Raw genomic sequence first — 22,998 nt, forward strand, 5'->3', positions numbered from 1 at the left:
GAAGAAACTGAAAGTGGCACTGGCAAAAGTCTTTGAAGGAAAAAGAAAGACTAAGTCAAATGAACTGGACTCTGAAGAGACTAAGTCTGATGAAAAGCCAAAGAAGGCTAGACAGACAAAGAAGATGAAGAAGAATGAACCGGCAGCATCCGCACCGGTAAATATTGATATCTACTCATACAAACCTTTGACACATTTTCAAAGGACAGTAAAGAATATTAGGAGAAAATTACTTCATGATTTAGTTGATTACTATGATGATTTTAATAATGAGGAGAAAGATGAAGTACTACAAGAAATTATTCTTTATTTGTGTAAAAATGACCGGTCACCATCAGAGATTAAATCTTAGACACCGAATTCTTTATATAAAGCATTAGATAATAAATGGCGCATTGCCATAGAAAAAGAACAGGAGATTAGGTAGAAATTCTTTGCACAATACTTTCCCGACCTCTCAAATTTAGAATTATTTAATGTTTTGGATCAAAATAAAGGACTCTTCTTCACAAGGAGAAGAAGACTCTGGTTGTTAGAGGGGAGAATTGATGAAGTTGAAAAAGACACTCATCAACATATGGATTATGCTATCAGTTCTCACAAAGCACGTATGGCCAACCTACAAGCGGAAAAAGAATCGATTGTATCCAAACCGGATGAAGTTTTTGATGAAGAAGGAAATCTGGTTGAAGAACCAATCGACACTATTGATGTTGATGCACTAGACATAGAAGATGTCACTCGGGCCATACCTTCTGAGGGAATAGAACAGGGACAACAAGCCGAATAGGGCAGTGAGCAAGCCAAGGACACACAGGAAGCGGCTGAGGAACAGACAGAGAAGAAGAAGAGGGATGATGATGAGAAAAAGAAGAAAGAGGAAGAGAAGACAAAAGAGGAAGAGGAGAAAAGAAAAGATGAAGATGAGAGAAAGCGGAAAGAGGAAGATGAGAGGAAAAAGAAAGAAGAAGAGGATAAGGAAGAAAAGAAGAAGAAGGAGGAGGAAGAAAAGAAGAAGAAGGAAGAGGATGAAAAGAAGAAGGAAGAGGAAGAAAAGAAGAAGAAGGAGGAGGAAGAAAAGAAGAAGAAGGAAGAGGATGAAAAGAAGAAGAAGGAAGAGGAAGAACAGAAGAAGAAGGAAGAGGAAGAAAAGAAGAAGAAGGAAGAGGAAGAAAAAAAAGAGGAGAAGAGGAAGGAAACAGAGAGAAAAAAGAAAGAAGAGGAAGACAAGGAACAAGAATAGAAGAAGGAAGCAGAGAAAAGGAAGAAGGAAGAAGCAGACAAGGCAACGGAAGCAATGAAGAGCACACAGATGGAGACTCCGAAGGCAACTGGAAGTCAAGCCAAACCAATTGATATCTCCAGTCCTATCGATCTCCAGTCTGCAAGTAAGTCAGAGCTTATGCAGAGCATCAAGGTTGCTCAAGAGCGACTTGAAATCATACGAAGGAAAAAGGAGCAAGACATCATTCAAGCAATTGTAGACACCCTTACCAGTTTGATCCCCGGTACCAATCTTCCCAGCACTGAATCATCACTAGCACAACTTAAGTTACTATGTACTGTAGTGGATGATCAGGTGCAGAGCCTGGAAGAAACAACTAAGGCAAATGCCAAGAAAGAGCATCAAAAGGCTCTTAACATTACTCTGGTGAAAAAGTTGAATGAGCTCCGGTCTGAACTTCTGAAAGACCAAAAGGACATAAGGGACACTTTGGATGAGGGAAACTTGCTACTAAGCAAAATCTGTCAACCCCATCTATTCTACAATGATGTGCTGGCTCAGAAACAAAAGCTTCAAATGGACTTACTATCCTACTTGAGCACATTTAAGCCACCCTATGATTCCTTTGCAACTTATGGGCAAACCGTTCACCGGTTTCAGATGCAGTCAGCCAAAATGGAGCAGGAGATCAGTACACGGTCTAGGGATTTGCAGGAGCTTCAACTAGTTTTACTTCCACGTCTGCAAATTCTTCAGAAGTGTTATCTGAACCTAGATGCCTTAATAGTCACGTAGGAGCTGAGCACAGTTGATGCCATGGAGGAACAGGTATCCCAGATGCAAACAGAGAAAGAAGTGGCCACCTCCCTACTTGAGTCCTGGTCTCTCTCAATGAAACAATTTTTGCAGGATTATAAATCGGTTTTTGACAAGTATTATTCATTGTTGTCATAAACTTTTATTATTTTAATATCAAATGGAAACAGGGTTGTTCAGTGGTACTTTGTCATTGTTGGCAAAGGGGGAGAAGTACTCTATCTATTTTGGAGAAGAATAAGGAGAATTATCTGGCTTTAAAATTTTGATATATGTTTTGATATATGTTATATTCTCTAATATCTCAATGCTTATGCTTTGTATGCAACATTGCTATACATTGTATTGATTAAGGGATAGTATATATGCTTAGGGGGGGCAATTTTGTTAATGGCATGTTTTTGTTGTAAAACACTTAGATGTCAAAATTTTATTTTCCTAAGTGTTGCCACCAATGCCAAAGGGGGAGATTGTTGGCATTTTTGATATTTATGTCATGATTTTCATTGATGGACACACACTTGTATTGAGATCCCCTTTATATGTATGAGCTAGAGCTCAACCGGTATTTGTTTCAACCAGTATGTTGTATTCTAGTCTTTCGACTATTGGTGATTTTGCAGAATGTGTTTCTCGATCTGAAGTGGCATGTCGACCTCAAGTGGTATGAGGAAGCAAAGCGGCATAACACATTCTTACCAGTCTTCATTTTTGTCAAATTGGCAACCGGTATTTTGTATGAACCGGTAATACTCTGTGATGAGTTACCAACCGGCATTTTGTGATGAGTTACCAATCCATTGATTGTTTGACGGTGCCGACACACTGACGGTGCTTTTTGTGTTGTGTTACTGAGTATGTCTAGATTCATTGAACCTAGGAAATTGTAATGTAATCCTATTAGACCGACATGAAATTAGATTCCTTTAAAAGGACATCATGTCTAGGGTTTTAAGTTGTTGCTGAAAAGGGTTTATGTTGTGCTAGGGTTTAAGGTGGTTGTAAAGTTGTTGTAAGAGCGATCTTATTAGAGAAGATCAAGTTGTAACTAAGAGAGAGATAGAGGAGACTAAAGTAATGCTGGAATGCATTAACAGTAAGCAATACTAGATCTAACCAAGTAGTTTGTGCTATTAGATAGATCAAACACTTGTTGATTACTCACATCTTTGACAAGTTTGTAGCCCTTAACTGGGTAGGCCCAAAAGCCTTTGTAAAATCCTCTAACAAGGTGGTTCACCTCTGTGAATCTAAAATCCTCTAACAAGGTAGTCTTTAATCAGACTTATCTCCTAACAGAGATTGAGATTTCTAACAGGATCTGTTCTGATGAAGAACATTGTAAGACCTTAACCGGTCTGGTTTCTATTCTACAGATAGTGACTTGTGAGTTCCATCTCACCGTGGTTTTTCCCATTTGGGTTTCCACGTCAAATATCTTGTGTTATGGTTGTATTGCTTTTGTGGGTGAATGCTTTACTTGCATTTTGGTTTGCATTTGTGATAACCAGTTTGTCTGTTAAACTATTTTACCGATTTATCTTCAGACTGTTTAAGTGTTTTAGTGCAGAGATTATCGACATACTAATTCACCCCCCCCCCTCTTAGTATTCATCAAAGGAAAGCTTTATAAGGATTGAAACAAGCACCTAGAGCTTGGTATGCAAGATTGGATAAATATATTTTGAAGCTTGGTTTTACTAAAGGCAATGTTGATAGTAATTTACATTATAAGATCACTGATGATGATATACTGACTATTGAAGTATTTGTTGATGACATTATTTTTGGACGGGAAGATAAGTTATGCATAGAATTTTCTAAGAATATGGAGAAAGAATTTGAGATGTCTATGATTGGTGAAATGAAATGTTTCTTAGGTTTACAGATTACTTAGACTGACGAAGGTATTTTTATTTGTCAAACTAAATATGCTAAGGAATTGTTGAAGAAATTTGGTATGGGAGACTCTAAACCGGTAAGTACTCCTATGGTTACAAGTGAGAAATTGACAACTATGTGTTTATCTTCTACTTCTTTTTATAAGACTTATAATTATTAATGATGCATGCAACTACCTCGACAACAGGATCAACAACATGCTTGATTATGAATTTATACTTTTTCAAAACTTCCTCTTCATTCTTCATTTTTCATTTTCTTCTCTATATCTACCACTATCTCTATAGCTTGTTGATATTGTATAATCAAATGCGTATATCTATCCACTAATGTAACATTAAATTGAGCCGAAGGTCCCAAATGGTGGGTCTCATATGCATCCCACTAACTAAGTACTTTCTCTTCTTCCATAATTCCTATATCGGTTATCCCTAGCCCAAAAACTCCAAGTAAGTGATTTCCAAAATCTTCATATTTTAATACCATTTTTGAGGAGGGGAAATCGAATGTCTACTACATCCTTCACATACTGCTAAATCATTTCCATCTTCAACTCCAAAATGTATGTGTAAGACTGCAAATTCTTACAATTGTCTCCACCCAAGAGGTCCTCCTCTATGATTACTTCCTCGTGTAGGTGCAAAACCTTACTTAGTACTCAAAACTATTTGTTGAACATGTTGAGCTTTCACTCCCATTATTGAGAGCAAGAAGTTGATTCTCCTCCTACCTGTATTGCCTCCTTGTACTCCTTCATGGTATTTTGTAAAAATAATCTAATTTTTGAGGTATTTATCTGGGCCCATGATTTTGTTGTGGCAACCACCTATCTTACCTCCAGCAATGCTTTTACCTCTCCCTCTAGGAGTGATGAGGTTGAAGGTAGATTATCATTTTTGCAAGTATCTATAGGCTTGCCAATTTCTACCAACAACTGCTTATACTACTCCATTTATGCTTTAACCTATGCATGGGAGATATATTCCTTCTCCATTCATCCCCTGACGACACTGGTAGCTAGTTCCAAAGTATCTAACTCCCCCCACTTTGTCTGCTTACCCAATTTTACCTGAGACATTTGGTACTTTGGGGAGCTTTGACCTTCTACCTATAGAGGAATGACCACATCCGCAACCACTTCACCGGAACCTCTTCTAGATAGATGATGCACAGTCTTGGATTTCTTAACATTCCTTGGTTCCTTCGTGATTTCTTGTTGTAGTGTAACCTAAATGGTAACACAACTTTCCTCTTCTTTCTCTTGAAGGTGAATTCCAACCATTGTGGCACATCCTTGTCTTTATCACCTTTGTGAGGCACTATGTCGGTGGTCATAATATGAACATCTGACTATTCCTCTACTTCATCTTTCTCTTCTGCCCCTGTGTGCTTAGGACCTTGAGGTGAAGCAGTTTGGTGAGCAAGACCAGACTGGAGAGCTATATCAATGTTTAACTGTTGTTGCTTGTGCAACTCTCCCAACCTATCACTAACCTCCTCCCCAAATTCCCTGCCATCTTCATCCATTTCTCTCGTACCTCGCCTGACAGCTATATCTTTCAGGAGATCCTCCTGCTCCAAAGGGGTTAAGATTAATCTTTCATTCAACAAATCTTGGGCCTCATTTCATTTTTTCTCCCCTCCAAGTGGTTGTTGTTCCTGAGGTTGTTCCTCCTCTTGGTAAGAGTTTGTTTCAATATTATGGATACTCATAGTTTCCGTGGTAGGCCTAAATGCCTGTGTCTCGGGAGGCATTGTTGTTATATGAGTTGGTGGTGGCATAGGGGGAGTAGTAATTGGGGCTTGTGTTGCAGCTGTAGATGGAGGTTGAGTGGGTGCACCTTCATTTGTCTTTCCTTGTTCTTCCTCCTCTTGAGCACCATCTCCTAGAGTTTTCCCAATTACTTTTCTCGCAGGAAGAACCTATGCTAGTGGCACAACATCGAACCCTTCTCTCACTCCAAAGTCTTCATCCTTTTTCAATAGTTCCAATTTTCTCATTTGCTCATGAAGCTTCTTCATCAATACATCGGTAATTTCTTCAGGCTCAACTGCTTCATCTGGGTTAGTGGACACATTCTTCCTATATCTAGACCTTATTTCACATGCATACTCCTTATAACCCCTTGATTGAGGCACACCTAAGGTGGATTCCTTATGCTTCCCTTTTGAAGCGCTTGGCCTAACCCTCAAACTAAGCCATTGTCTAGTCGTATTGATTACTTCTTGGGTTACTCAATCTATACCTAAATCTTTATGTGTTGACCACCTTATAGGAGAGAGATGTTAGGTCTCGAAAACAACTGAGAGTGGGGGTTGAATCAGCTGTCAAATAAATTCAAACCAAAAATAGCTTAACCAACTTTAATGCTTAATACCAATAAACCAGACTATTATGTTGGTAGACAGTTTTATCAGTTAATTGCAGTACCGGTGAAGATTAATGCATAAAACAGAAGGACAATAACATCCACAACACATAACACCAATATATGTACGTGGAAACCCTGTATGGGGAAAAACCACGATAGGAAACCTTACCAACAATCAGATGATACTACTACAGACAGTATATGTTTACAAATGGGGTCCGCACATACAGAAAGGCCAAGCACCTAGAGCTCACTGATCAAACACAAATAGGAGTCACACTGACTACAATTAGATGGTTAAATCCAATAAGAATGTATTGCTCAAAATAGCATCTTTCTATGTTGGATTCAGTACCGGTGTAGTTCTGATTGTCTTCACAAATACCTTGCTTCACCTTCAAATGATGTCTGCATGTATAGCTCTACTTATTCTCGCATATACCTTCTTACAATTCCTTATCCTTTTTCACATATCAATCTTACAAATAAGATCTTACATATATACCATAACCTAAGACCAATTTTAGTAGGTCTGCTCTAAAAGATATTACAATAAAACAATTATAAGTAAATCAATAAGCGATGTAATAACCGATTCAACATGTCGACTTAATGCATTTACAATAACAATAAAATCATCTCCAAAGCGTGTCATGCTGATCTGGAATAGATAAACCTATCGGTGCTTATCTTGGACCTATTTGTCGGTAACAACAAATATACAAACATGAATATAACAATGAACAAATCTCCAAGACAAAGTGTTCAAATGATGTCTTTGACATAACCTGATGTTTTCCATATCATTCCAAGTGTCAGTGAACATTATATCCTACCAGTGTACCAGATACCGGTGACTGTGCATAAGTCACTTGCTTGCCGGTGAACATTGTCGTTTCTTCAAAGTGCCAGAGTTGATAAGTGTTGATAGGTGTTGACATCAATGACAAAACCATACCAAAATACCAACAATCTTCCCCTTTGCCATTGATGGCAACACAAGATGGAAAAACCATCAAAGTGCTAAAATAGAAATGCGAAATACCAAAAACCAACATCTCCCAAAAGAGATCATAACCAGAAATCAAAATTCAGATAGAGAGAGTAATCAGTCATCTCAAAGTATCAATCTCTCCCTCAAATGAATAATCTCTCCCTAGAAGATAATGTGTTTTTCCATAGATATCTCTCCCCCTTTGACATCAAATGCCAAAGCTAATACAAAATATATTCAAATACAAAATACTAACTAATTCAGTATACCAACTACTCCTCCTGAGAAGTAGCTTCCTCATCAAAGCCGGAGTAAAAGATTTCTCTGATAATTCTGTTGGTTGATGACAAACATCAACCGTGTAAGTTTCTACTGGTGGGGGTATGACCCCAAGCTGATCTCTGAGATATTCAAAGGTCTCCTTAGGCAGAGGTTTAGTGAAAATATCTGCAATCTTCTCTTTAGTATTCACATAAACCAATTTTACTTCTTTTTCTTCAACATTCTCTTTCAGAAAATTTAGTTTGATAGAAACATGTTTGGTTTTAGAATGTAATATCGGATTCTTAGATATATCAATTGTTGCAGTGTTATCACAATAGATAGTTATAGGTTCCTTGCATTTTACCTTTATGTCCTTCAACATTTGCTTAAGCCATAATACCTGTGTATAGTTAATTATTGTTGCAACATATTCTGATTCTGCTGTTGATAAAGATGTACAACTTTGTTTCTTACTCAACCAAGAAATTAATCTGCTTCCAAGAAAAAATGCTCCATCGGTGGTGTTTTTTCTATCATCCACATCTCCTGCCCAATTTGCATCTGTGTATGCACATAATTCAAAGTTTTCATCTCTAGGATACCATAAACCAATATTTGTAATGCCTTGTAAATACCAAAAAATCCTTTTACTGTTGATTCATGATTTTCTCTTGGATTACTCTGAAATCTTGAAACAATACATATTGCATTCATAATATCAGGTCTTGTTTGTGTCAAATACAGTAGGTCTCCTATCATAGATTTGTAGCTAGTTGGATTAACAGGTGTAGACTCATCCCTTAGTGATAATTTGTCAGTTGTAGTCATAGGTGTGCTTACTGGTTTAGAGTTTTCCATCCCAAATTTCTTTAGTAACTCCTTCAAGTACTTGGATTGACTCAAGAATATACCTTTATCAGTCTATGAAATCTACAATCCTAAAAAGAATTTTATTTCTCCAATCATAGACATTTCAAATTCTTGCTGCATTTCAATAGAAAAGTCTATACATAATCCATCTTTTCCTCCAAAGATTATATCATCAACAAAAACTTCTATAACCAAGATGTCATCATTAGTTACTTTATAGTATAAGTCGTTGTCAGCGTTACCTTTAGAAAATCCAATCTTCAAAAGATACTTATCCAATCTTGCATACCAAGCTCTTGGAGCTTGCTTCAACCCATACAAAGCTTTCCTTAACCTGCAAACCATATCTTTATTATCTGTCAAAGAAAATCCATCAGGTTGCTCAATGTAAACTTCTTCTTCAAGATCTCGATTTAGAAATGCACATTTAATATCCATTTTATATACTTTGTAGTTCTTGTGTGCTACAAAAGCCAAGAATAATCTGAATGCCTCAATTCTAGCTACCGGTGCAAAGGTTTCATTGTAAACAATTCCTTCTTTCTGAGAATATCCCTTACACACTAGTCTTGCTTTATTTCTGATTACCTTACGATCTTCATTAACTTAAATTCTGAATACCCATTTAGTTCCAATCACATTTTTGTCTTTAGGTCTGGGAACTAATGTCCATGTGTTATTCTTCTCAATTTGCTCTAATTCTTCTTCCATAGCTTTAATCCAGTGTTTATCTTCACATGCCTCATTAATTGATGATGGTTCAATTTGAGAAATAAGACATACCTCTTCATTTGCTAGTCTTCCTCTTGTCATAACTCCTTTATACTTGTTTCCAATTATCTGATCTTCAGAGTGATTCAGTCTTACAAACCGGGGTGTCTTTGTTTGCTGTTGTTCCTCAGTTACAGTGGAATTTTCAGATGATACCAAGGTAACTAGATCTTCATTCTGCACTGGTAGGTTCAATGTAGGTTCATTTGTCAGTATTTTTGTTGCCGGTTCAAAGTCTATATACCTTGAAGTTCCTCTAAATTGTTCATCAATCTTCACATTTGTACTCTCAACAATTTTCTACAATCTCTTGTTAAAACATCTATATGCCTTGCTCTTAGATGAATAACCAAGAAATATTCCTTCATCACTTCTAGGATCAAATTTTCCAATATACTCATCTCTTCTAATATAGCATTTACTTACAAATATTCTAAAATATTTAAGAGTAGGAATAATACCAAACCATAGTTCATGAGGGGTCTCACTGGTTTCACCTTTGATGTGAACTTTGTTGAATGCATAGACCGTTGTACTTACTGCCTCTCTCCAATATACATGTGGTAGATTTGCTTCTGATAACATACTTCTAGCTGTATCCAAGATAGTTTTATTTTTCCTTTCTACAACTCCATTATGTTGTGGTGTCTGGGGTACTGATAACTGTCTTCTGATTCCATTCACTTCACAGAATGCATTAAATTCCTTAGATGTAAATTCACCTCCTTGATCTAATCTTAGACATTTGATTTTCTTACCGGTTTCATTCTCTACCATTGCTTTAAATAGTTTGAACTTCCCAAGTGCTTCTGATTTTTCTCTGAGAAAAGTAACCCAACACATTGTAGAATACTCATCAATGATTAGAATGAAATATCTATCACCTTGTAAACTTTTAGTTCTAGCTAGACCACATAAATCAGTATGAATTAAGTCAAGAGCATTATTGGATTTTTCTGGAATACTTCTAAAAGATTCTCTAATTTGTTTTCCAAATTGACATTTCTTACATACCGGATTGTGAAGCTTAACAATCTTAGGTAAATCTCTAACTGCCTTAGTAGTACTGATTTTTACCATGCAATCAAAATTTACATGACAAAGTCTCTTATGCCATAGCCAACTTTCATCAATGTGTGCAATCAATCATGTCTTTTCATTGTTATTCAAATCAAAGATGTTACCTCTAGTTTGATTACCGGTTGCAATTTCCAAACCAATTCGGTTCATGATTTTGCATTTACCATTCTTGAATTGTAACCGAAATCCTTTTTCAACTAATTGTCCAACACTCAAAAGATTATGCTTTAAACCTTCTACATAGTAAACATTGTCAGTATTATGTTTACCATGAAGAGATATTGTACCTTTTCCTTTGATTAAACGGGCTTTGTCATCTCCAAATCTTACTAGGCCTCCATTATATTCCTGAAAGTTCAAGAATTTACCTTTATCACCAGTCATGTGATGTGAACATCCTGAATCAATGATCCATTCATCTTTAACTTCAATTTTAGTTGCCAAGGCCTGCTCTACCGGTTGAACAGTAGGTTCTGGTTGATCTTCTGTTATAGCAAAAAAAACCCATCCATTGTGTGTTGAATCCTCATCAGAATCATCAGTGACTCCTTCATCAACAAGATAACAAGATTTATCTTTATTCTTCTTAAATTTGTATCTCTGATATTCAGGGTTAGGTTTGTATGTTCTTCTAGCTTCTTCTCTTAGTCTAGAATGTCTATCAGGGCACCTCGAAGCCATATGACCAATCTTATTATAGTTAAAACATTTAAAGGGTGCTTTACCTTCATACTTACTCCAAGCTGGACCTTTAGGCATTTTCCTTGCAAATAGTGCTTCAAGTTCTTCAAGTTCTTCATTTTCTCTCCCACTTTCCTCAAGTTCTCTTGCATAAAAAGCTTTCCAATTAGATTTTTCAAATGATGGTGCAGATGATGTTGATGCCTTAAAAGCTAAATCTATCTTTATAGTAGCAATAGGACCAAATTCCTCAATTTCAAAAGCTGAAAGTTTTCCAATCAATGTATCCCTAGTTACTGATGTATTAGGCATTGTTCTCAACTCATTTATAGAAATAACCTTCATTTTATATGTCGTTGGCAATCCTCTTAAAACTTTTTAAATAATTTCATCTTCACTTAAGGTTCCTCCACAATATTTAATACCCAAAACAATTTCATTAATTCTTTCCATAAAAGCAGAAATCCTTTCATCTTCTTCCATTTTTAGATTTTCATACCTGACCCTGAAGCTTTCAAGTTTTGCAATTTTGACTATGGAATCTCCTTCACTCAGTGTTTCCAAATGATCCCAAATAGCTTTAGTAGTAGACTTATCTGATAATCCCATGATTTGCTGATCTGATTATTCGCTCAAAAGTGCTTCTCTTGCTTTGCAATCATTTTCCTCATCTTTAGCCAAGTTAGTTGGATTAGGCTGATTCTGAGTAGGAACAGTATAGCCATTCTTTGTAATATCTCAGATGTCCTTTCCAATGCAATTCAAATGTATCTCCATCCTGATCTTCCATATTCCATAATTGGTTCCATCAAGTTTAGGACTGTCCCTTCTGAAATAGTTAGAAGACATTGGATCTCCTCAAGTTGTTAAACTCTGCAAAAAGAGGACTATGCTCTGATACCAATTGTTAGGTCTCGAAGACAACTGAGAGGGGGGGTGAATAAGTTGTCAAATAAATTCAAACCAAAAATAGCTTAACCAAATTTAATGCTTAATACCAGTAAACCAGACGGTTATGTCGGTAGACATTTTTATCAGTTAATTGTAGTACCGATAAAGATTAATGCATAAAACAGGACAATAACATCCACAACACATAACACCAATATTTGTATGTGGAAACCCTGTAAGGGGAAAAACCATGGTGGGAAACCTTACCCACAATCAAATGATACTACTGCAGATAGTATGTGTATACAAATGGGGTGTGCACATGCAGAAAGGCCAAGCATCTAGAGCTCACTACTCAAACACAAATAGGAGTCATACTGACTACAATTGGATGGTTAAATCCAATAAGAATGTACTACTCAAAATAGCATCTTTCTATGCTGGATTCAGTATCAGTGTAGTTCTGATTGTCTTCACAAATACCTCGCTTCACCTTCAAATGATGTCTGCATGTACAGCTTTGTTTATTCTTGCATATACCTTCTTACAATTCCTTCTCCTTTTTCGCATATCGATCTTACAAATAAGATCTTACATATATACCATAACCTAAGACCAATTTTAGTAGGTCGGGTCCAAAAGATATTACAATAAAAAAATTGTAAGTAAATCAATAACCGATTCAACATGTCGACTTAATGCATTTACAATAACAATAAAATCATCTCCAAAGCGTGTCGTGCTGATATGGAATAGATAAACTTGTTGGTGCTTATTCTAGACCTATTTGTCGGTAACAACAAATATGCAAACACGAATATACCAATGAATAAATCTCCAATACAAAGTGTTCAAACGATGTATTTGACATAACTAGATGTTTTCCATATCATTCCAAGTGCCGATGAACATTATATCCTGCCGGTGTACTAGATATTGGTGACTGTGCATAAGTCACTTGCTTGCCGGTGAACATTATCGATTGTTCAAAGTGCCAGAGTTGATAAGTGTTGATAGGTGTTGACATCAATGACAAAACCATACCAAAATACCAACAAGAGAGGCATTTTGTCATTTTCTTGTTCTTTATATATAGGGTCTAATAGTTCTCCATCATCCCTCATCTCTTTGGGGAGATTGGTTTCTATTTGAAAATCCCTAATCTGCGGCACTGACAGTCTATAATAATTCTTTTCTCTCACCTCAAAATTGTCTTGGACATTCACCCAAAATTCCTCCAATCTAGGCTTGTGCCCCTCATATGCCTTAGGCATGGTTTGTTTGAGCTTTCCATAGAGATCATAATACTCCCTTGCATAATCAAATTCTTTAACATTTAGATCTTGGAGCTCCTTCTATGCAATATTTGCTACCTGAATTTTTGAATAAGAAAAATATCCAATGGAAACTGAGAAGTCTATCCCTGCCTTGTGTTTCAATGGCAACAAGGATTGGAGGCCAAACATTTGCCTGATATACTCTAACAAAATGATGCGGTCATTGGGATGTCATGGCAATAGCATCGGGTTCCTTGTGAACCCACTGACCCTGATGTATGTAGAACATTGGTTTTGGATGAACCAACATGCCCATTCTTAGATGATCACCATTGCTTCACGGCTTATTATGTATCCTATATCACCTATGAGCTTGATGACAACATGAAAGAGGAAGGCATCATTGATTCTCTTGAAGTGAGCCTTCACATTATCTAGAGGGAGTTGTGAGTAATACTCCCAAACTTTCTTCTGCCCTTCCTCATCTCCCAGCTGGCCTTCTACCTGTAATCCTAGGAACTTACCTACTCCGACAGCCACCCAAGTAACATAGGAAGTGAAAAAGAACTTCTTCGTTTGATATACTCCCATCATCTATTTATGGATGTTGTCGGAGAGGATTTGGGCCAGTTGAAGTATTGCTTCCCTATGAGGATGGTGGTACTGGAACATCTAGGGATGGAAATGCCTACAATCTGGCTTGCCAAAGGCCTTTCTCAACATGATGATCAAATCTCTCTATGGTTCCCTAAAGTCTGCTCTCATCACATATGTGGCTTTTAGCCCTATTTTTCTCTCTTTCTCTAACTAGTTTTCGTTCATGTGTCTCTTATTTGAAGTAATATTATTGTTTCATACCCTGAGAGCTTCTTCTTTAGTAGTTAGGAGTACTTCATCTCTTGTAGGGATGAAAAACACAAATCCTAGCATATCTACAGACAAGTCGATTACCATCCTACCCTGAGCATCCATACACTTTCTTGTATCTGCATCATAAAACTGTGCAATAGTCATGATAACCTCGGGAGATTGGACTGATTGTGGGAAGATGGTTGCCTCCACTAGGCCTGATCTCTTGATCCTTCTCAGCGGGGCCTTTGTCCTTGGTCATTTCAATTGTGTTTTAATATCCTCTATCTCAATATTCCCTACCTATGTGTCTGTTACCCACTTAAATTGTTCATCTAGCTTTGACACATACACTTGTCCTTGATATTGATAATTCATTGTCATGGGAAGTTTGTTTATCTCCTTGCCTCTCTTGTTGGAAATTGGGTCCATCTAAACACTTTAATCTGGAAGAAAGAATCAAGAATTAGTCCATTGCATAGATAAATAGATTAATAACATCATTAATAAGATGTCTAAGGAAAAAGTTGAAAAGATTAAAATTTTCAAGGAAAATGGGGTCATAGGATCTAACTTGGAGGGGGCTTCTAGAGGAACTGCGATTTTTTGGAACCAAAAAACAATAAAAGGTAAGGAAATCATCTCTTCTTTTAATAGGAACTTTGTTCAGCTTGAGCATATTAAGGACAACTTTGTTTGGGTGTTATCTAATATCTATACGCCTAACACCAAAACCAGGAGAGTTAAATATTGGAAAAGCCTTGCAACCGATAGACTCAAGTTTGCTGATCAAAGCTGGATTATTATGGGAGATTTCAATACTCCGCTCAAAGAGGAAGAGAAGATGGGAGGTATCCCTTTACAACTTGATGGGAAACAATACCTTATGGATTTCATAAATGACCAAGCTCTCATTGATGTGGATCTCCAAGGTATTAATTATATCTAGACCAATAGAAGAACCAAAGCTGATCTGATTCAAGTTAAGCTAGATAGATCTTTAATTTCTCCTAACTGGTTTTCCAAGTATAGTTGCTCCCTTGCTTTTGTTATCAAAATTGGGTCAGACCATTACCCCATCTCCTTTACTGCCAACTCTTTTTTGGCCAAAAGAAACTTCCCTTTCAGATTTGAAAAAACTTGGCTTTCCCATCCTTCTCTGGAAGCTCGTAGTGCTGAATGGTGGAATTTTGAAGTGGAGCGTATGACTCTTTTTAGAATTGCCAAAAAACTCAATATCCTTAAAGCCAAAATTAAAATCTAGAATAAAGAGATTTTTGGGGATATATTCAAGAGTAAAATTCAAGTCAAAATTGAAATAAAGGAAGTTCAGGATAGAATCCAAGAGGTTGGGCTATCTGAAGATCTTAGGATGGCTGAAAATTCTCTTTTATCTAAATACCACACCATCATTTCTAATGAAGAGACGTTCTAGAGACAAAGATCTAGAGCCTTGCTCCTGAAAGAAGGTGATAAAAATACCTGGTTCTTTCACTTAACTGCTCTTAAGCATAGGGCAGCTAACAAAATATCCAGATTATCCTGCAATAAAGGCAGCCTAACAAAGGATAGCGGTATTAGGAAGGAAGCTCTCGAGCATTTCAGCACCCTGCTAGGAGATGTGGATAACTTGGATTTCAGCAACCAAAACACCCTTTTACAAGCTATTCCTTCTATCCTAACTGAAGCTGATAACAACCTTTTATCCCGTATTCCCTCTAATCTTGAAATCAAAAAGGCGGTGTTCTCCTTTTAGGGTGATAAATCCCCTGGACCAGATGACTTCCCAATGTTTTTCTTCCAAAAATTTTGGCACATAGTGGAGGCTGACATCTACAACAGTGTTAAAGAATTCTTTGGCTCTAGAAGACTCCTCAAGGAATTGAATGCCACCTTCATTGTCCTTATCCCAAAAATCCTTGAAGCTGATTCTCTCAACAAGTTTAGACCTATTAGCTTGTGTAACTCTGTTTACAAGATTTTATCTAAGGTTCTGACTTCCAGGTTGTTGGAACTTCTTCCAAGGATTATCTTTGTTCAGCAAAATGGCTTTGTCCTTGGAAGATAAATTTTGGACTCCATTATATCCGTTCATGAAAATATCCACTCCTTGAAAGTGGCAAATAACTAGGGCTTCTTCCTTAAGTTAGACATGGCTAAAGCTTTTGACAAGAGTGAATTGGCAGTCTCTCCTTAGGATCATGAAAGCATTTGGTTTTGGTGACAAAGTTATTCAACTCTGTTCTCAACTCATGGAAACTTCCTCCTTTGTTGTTATAGTCAATGGTTCCCTGTCCAGTTTCTTCAAAATCTCTAGAGGTCTTAGACAGGGGGACCCCATTTCTCCTATCCTGTTCATTATTCTAGCTGAATGCCTGGGCAGATTTATTCTTAAAAATGTGGAAGATGGCAATCTCAGGGGTCTGAAACCTTCTTCTTCCAATGTAGTTTGTTCTCATGAATAGTTCGTTGATGACTCTATTACCATAGGGGAATCCACCATTTTGGAAGCTAAAAATATGAAGAATATTTTGAATACTTATGAATCTACCTCTAGCCAAAAAATTAACTGGGATAAAAGCTCTTTGTTCTTCATCAATACCCCGGTCCAAAGGCAACTAAGGATTGGAAGAATTCTTAGCTGCAATATTTTTGAGCTTCCCTCTACTTATTTGGGGCTTCCTCTGTGTCTCAAGCCTGAGGATTCCTTCTGGAACAAGCTGATAGATAGAATTAACTTGAAACTTGCTGGTTGGAAAGGGGTTGTCCTTAGTTAAGCAGGCAAAATCACTCTGCTCAAAGCCACTCTCCAAAATCTTCCTGTTTATGCTCTCAGCTTGTTCAAAATCCCCACAAAGTTTGTGGAAGCCATTGAAAGAATCCAAAAAAAGTTCCTTTGGTCGGGGGTGGAAGTCAAAAATAGAATACCCCTTATTGCATGGAATAAAATTTGATCCCCTAAGGCCTCGGGTGGGTTGGGCTTAAGGAACATTAGTTCTATGAATAAATCTTTATTAGCCAAACAAATATGGAGATTGAAAGGGGAGGAAAGAGAATGGAACTCAATCTGGAAAAATAAATACCTCTATATGCAACCTTCTGAGGAAGAATTCCTTGATAATTATTTCATTGTTGAAGGCTTAGCTATATGGAATGTTGTTCAATCTGCTAAAAGTTGGGCTGCTGTAGACAGAACTTGGAAACTTGGGGATGGGAGGAGAATAAGATTTTGGGAAGATAGATGGATTCTAGATAAACCTCTAGAGGAAATTCTAATCCTTAAAGATTGGAAAGATTGGTTCAAAAGAAGGTTTGGTGAGCTGGTCAAAGATTATCGGAGAAATGGGAACTAGATCGATTTTAGCCAACAGTGTCTAGGGCTCAAGCCCCTTCAGATTGCACTCTCTGCTAAAATCCCTAGAGACAACAAAGATGATAGATTGATATGGAGGGAAACCCGAAATGAGAAGTATTCTATTTCCTCAATTGTGGCTATTCATAATGATCCGGTGGAAGAAATTTCCATCTAGGCTAAAGTCTAGAACAAGAAGTTAGTTTCAAAGGTCAATATCTTCTTTTGGATTTTCATCCAAAACAAGGTTTTAACCCAAGACAACCTTCATAAAAGAGGTTTTATTTTTCCTAATAGGTGTTCTCTATGTCAAAGGGAAGAAGAGATGACTTGCCATATTCTCAATCAATGCACTTTCAGTCAGGATATCTGGAAAATCATCTTAAGGAGGTGGAACCTAAGTTGGGTCTTCTCGAATTCCCTTAGGGATTCCTGGTAGCAATGGCAATGCCCTAATTCTAATCCTAAAATTATGGAGACATGGAAATTTTCTCTACCAATTGTTATCTGGAATATCTAGAAAGAGTGTAACAATAGGATTTTTAGGGATAAAAGGGCTATTCCTGAAGAGGTGGCAGATAAATTTTTTAGGAGTATTTTTGAATGCCTCTATGGCACTGATCATGGACCTACTGCTAAAGATGACTTCAAAGACAGGTGGAACCTCTCTACCACTACTACCAATAAGGAGACTAGAAGAGAAGGTCTCGTCTGGTGTTTTCCTCCTCAAGGGTGGATTAAGGCTAACTTTGATGGGGCCTCTAAAGGGAATCCCGGTAAAGCTGGATATGGGGGCATTGTTAGGAATTTTGTTGGAGGTTGTTTAAAGGCGGTGGCTGGTCCTCTAGGGAATCAAACTAGCCATTTTGTCGAAGCCTCAGCTACCATGAACACCTTAATTATAGCCAAAAATATTAATTATGATAAATTATGGCTTGAGGGAGATTCACTTAATATCATTAAGTGTTTAAAGGGGGAGTCAGAGCCTTCTTGGTCAATTGAAAATATCATCATGAAAGCTAGGGAGATCATTGCAAGTTTTAAAGAAATTATTATTCAACATGCCTTCAGAGAGCAAAATAGTGTAGTGGATTGTTTAGCGAATATAGGGGTTATCTCTGACTCCCAATCGATCTGGTATGAGGATGATCTCAATTTAAACATTAAAGAGTTCCTTAGAAAGGATTGTTATATGGGGAAAGAAGGACAGCTCAATCATGACAGGTAAAAAGAATAATTTATGCCTTGATGGAAAGGTCATCATTACTTGGCAAAGTGGAATATCTCCAACAATCGTTAATAATTCGTCGCACTCTTTGTGGGTAACTTGGTTCAAAATCTCAAGCAACACTGGGAAAGAAGGACTTAGTTTGCAGAGAAACAGAGCAAATAGCCCGAATCCGAAGATGGGAGGAGACCTAAGGCGGGAGGAACCAGATAATAGGTCGACTTGGAAAGCGATGTCGAAAGTCTGGGAAAAACTGGAAAGGGTTCTCTTACCAGCTTCATGGAGAAGCTCATGGACTATGACAAAGGTAGGGTAAACCTCGCCGTTTCCAAGATTTCTAAAAACTGGTATAATGGCTCCTTTAAAATTTATGGAGTTAAGTTTAAGCTGGACGCCAACCTCATATCTACTGTGACTGGCATGCCCCACATTGGGCTTGATTTCTTTCGAGACCTTAAAGTCTCCAACAATGCGGTCAATCTATTCCCGCGGAAAGAGAAAGAGAGGGTTAAAATCGGCAAAGCCACTGGGGGCTACTACGAAGCTGAAAATATCAAGAAACTATGGGGCTGGGTTCTAAATGCAATTATGGAATACATCATGGTTGAAGGTCATTTCTCCAGGGCCCACACCTACCACTTTGTTCTCTTAAACCATTTCAGACACGACAAAAAGGTATCCCTACCCTACTACCTTTTTAGGTCCCTCTCCAAGTCCCTCAATAAACACAAGAATAACCCTTCTAGCCCGATTCTCCATTGCGGGCTTTTACTGCTCATCTATGAGCATTGCAAAACCCTTTCCATGCTGGAAAATAAGAGGATTTCCACCTCTCCATGTAAGACAAAGATGGAAGGAGGAGACTCTAGCAGGGAGAAGGCGTCCTCTAGCAAAAAAAGGAAAAGTGCCCCTGGGTTGGAAACAGAGGAAACTGAAAAGGAAAGCAATGGAATGGAGATGGATGACTCCAACGGTGAAGATAGCTGGAAAGATGAGGAGTTGGGTAATGAGGAAGAAAGTGGTGATAATGAGCCTAGTCATGAAAGCCCTATCCTCAGTGATTGCCCTGGTAAGGCCAACAACCATCTGATGGAGGAAGTGGATTTCAAGGATAATGAGGAAACTGATGCGAATTCCGAGAGGGAAATGAATAAAGATTTTGAGAAGGACCTGACTAAGGACAAGGTTAGCGAGGATAAGGAAAATGTGGGTAAAGGGATAATCTTGGATAACCTCAAGAAACTCTCTAAGGCGAGAATGGATTATGACAGATGGACCTATGAGCTCCTGAAGAACCTAGAAAAAAAGGGGAAGAACACGGATGAGAAGAGGGAGGATGAAAACAAAGAGAAGATAAACTAGAAGCAGAACATGGAGGATAAGGTTAAATCGCTGGAAGATGGGAGAGAGGTGATGAAAAATCTAATGACCGTTATCCCGAGTATCCTTTTTGTTGTCACTAAAAACCTGGAGGATATTGCTAAGTTCCTTCATCATACCTACTCTCGAAAACCGGTTGTGGAACTTGACTTGGATGAAGAGACTATCCAAACTGGTAGTGGTGATGCTACTCCAGTGGGTGGCACTGCGAAGAGGACCAGGGCTAGTGTCAAGAAAGTTGTGGCTGCTTCTGCAAAGGATCTTCCTAATCTCAAGGATAACATCAAAGAGCTGGATGAAATTAGCAACAACCTGACAAATGCCCTAGAAAAAATCAACTAGTATCTCTTCTGGATTCTGGATGGCCTGTTGGCTTTGTGGGGCTTTTTCTGGTTTTCTTTGGTTTTCTGATGGCTTTTCTCTGGACTGTTCCTTTTTGTATCTCGTCACTTTTGTTGTTTAAGTTATGCTTGTAAAGGGTTTCGGGGCCCCTTCAAAACCTTCTTTTACCTTAATCAAAAATATCATCCACCTCGAGACTACGGGGTAGATAATTCCCTTATAAGACAAGTGACCTCGGAACTCCGGGGTTCTGAGGTGGACAAGTTTGAAACACAAACTCCGAAACTTTGGAGTTCTGAGGTTCTGGGGTGGATAAACTTAACAGAGTCCGAAACTTCGGGGTTCTAGGGCAGATAGAAAAAGTTAACTGTGGAACCTCAGGGTTCTGAGGTAGATCAACAAGGCATCTAGAAGATATTCTAGAACTCTGGGGATCCGACGTTAAACATAGTGACCCAATAAGAAAGGACCTCGGGACTCCGAGGTTTCGAGGTTCCAGGGTCTAGGGTATTTCACTCTAAAAATTACAAGTTGATTCGGAACTCTGTGGATCTGAGGTTTCAGGATAAAAAGATATGACCAAAGAAAATAACCTTAGGACTCCGAGGTTCTGAAGTCCCGAGGTGAAGGAAAACTACCTAGCCCGAAACTTCGAGGGTCTGAGGTTCCAAGGTTGGGAAAACTAGGGCACGTGGAAAATGCGAAAAATGAGAAAAAAAAAACCCTAAAAGAAAATCAAAACAAAAAAACTAAACAAACAACAAGATCTAAACACGGAATCACAAGGAGGGAGAAAAAATTCATCAACCTGGTGAGAAAAACACGCAAGACACTCGGCAACACGGGGGCGCGAAGTCGGGAGGTCGCAGCTAGGAGCTATGAGAAACTTGAGTATACAAATGAAGTTAGAAAAGTTCATTCCTCTTATTTATACCCCCCAAACTTTGTTCGTACGATCGCCTTAAACAAGACCTCGGGACTCCGAGGTTCTGAGGTGACAAACAAAAGAAAACAAGCAAAAGACCTTAGGACTTTGGTGATATGATTAAGGATCTATGACTGGTTGCATAAAAATGCTAATGTTACATTGCTTAACAAATTGAAATTAGCATGTACATAAATGTTTAATTACAAATAAATTGAAGTGATGAAATAGAAAAATTAGAGAGAAAGAGAAAGAAGACACAAACAACAGGAGTTGATTACGGTGTTCGCCACAAGGTAACTACGTCTCCGGGTCTGCCCAACTGGGTGAGAGCGATCCAATTATGCTCCAAAAATGAGTTTACAAAGAGTTACAAAGTCACTCCTATCCGCACAACACCACTTTTCAAAGTGCAGGAGTGAAGTACCAAAATCCACAATAGCTTCCTCTCGCTTCACCACTTGCAAATTACAAAAAAACTTAGAAAACACTTAGCCAAAATTTCTTCTCCAATCTCTTGACTAATTTCCCAAATTCACTTACAAAAATTATCCCCCCTCCAAATGTCCAACATACCTCCTTTTATACAAATTTATTTGCTAATATGAACTAAAACCATATTATTTGTAAATATACCCATATCTCCATTTATAACTAAAAATCTTTAGGAAATTCCCTAATAATCCATTGGGAAAAATTATAAACCCCTCATAATAGTTTTAATATTTATTATCAAATATGGGACTAACAATATCCCCCCAAAATAATCCCAATCCATTAAAAAGATTTAGTAATCTTTTAATATTTAATTTAAGCCCTTAAATTACCATAATTTCGGACTTCCTTAGTTTTTTTCCTTAAGAAAAATCTGAGGGTTGTTTGTTATAAATTAGTTGGGATTCAAATATAGCATTTGCTAAAAATGAGGTTTGACATGCATCCACATTATGGAGGGGTGGCTTGGGCCCACCATCTCCCTCATTATTATTTTTTAATTAACTTGGGCGGTGTTTTCACATATAATAAATTCCAACTCATTTGTCATGTGTCCATCATTAGTTAGTTGAATATGCCATGTCACCTGCTCTGCTAAAACAGCATGATGACGTCATGTTGACGTCACTAGTCAACTCTGGTCAACGTGATCAACCCAACTTTGACCAGTGATAACTTTTGCATACGATCTCCGATTTCGACAAAACAAATGTCATCAAAATCATCTCGACGAGACCTTTGAGATGATACCAACTTTGACTAGTTTTGAAAAGGTCAATCTTTCACCTTTTTTTTACTGGCCTTTGTACCTAGTTTGACCCAAACTTTGACTAAGCACCATTCCCACATACAGACCCTGTTTCACATGAAATGAGTTGCGTTGGGGTCAGTATTCCAAAATCTTTGTGATGGAACAAAATATGAAGCATGTGGAAAACTTAAAAATTCACTGACAATGATCCCCTGGATCATTCGAGGTTTTGGGTTCCGAGGTAAAAAAGACACAAAAGACCTTGAGAATTTGGGGTTCTAGGGTTTCGTGGTAAAAAGGAACAAAACGACCTCGGGAATCCAGGGTTCTGGGGTTGAAAGACAAGACAACCTCGGGACTCTAGGTTTACGGGGTTCTGAGGTTGTAAGACAAAACAACACAAGAAGAACTCAGGACTTCAGGACTCTGAAATTCTGAGGCTTCAACAAAAGGACAAGGCATGACTTTGGGACTCCGAGGATCTGGGGTTCTGAATTTGTGAACAAGCAAACAAACACCTACCTCAAAACTCT

This window comes from Cryptomeria japonica, chromosome 11 (genome assembly GCF_030272615.1).
Source record: "Cryptomeria japonica chromosome 11, Sugi_1.0, whole genome shotgun sequence".
NCBI classification, from domain to species: Eukaryota; Viridiplantae; Streptophyta; class Pinopsida; order Cupressales; family Cupressaceae; genus Cryptomeria; species Cryptomeria japonica.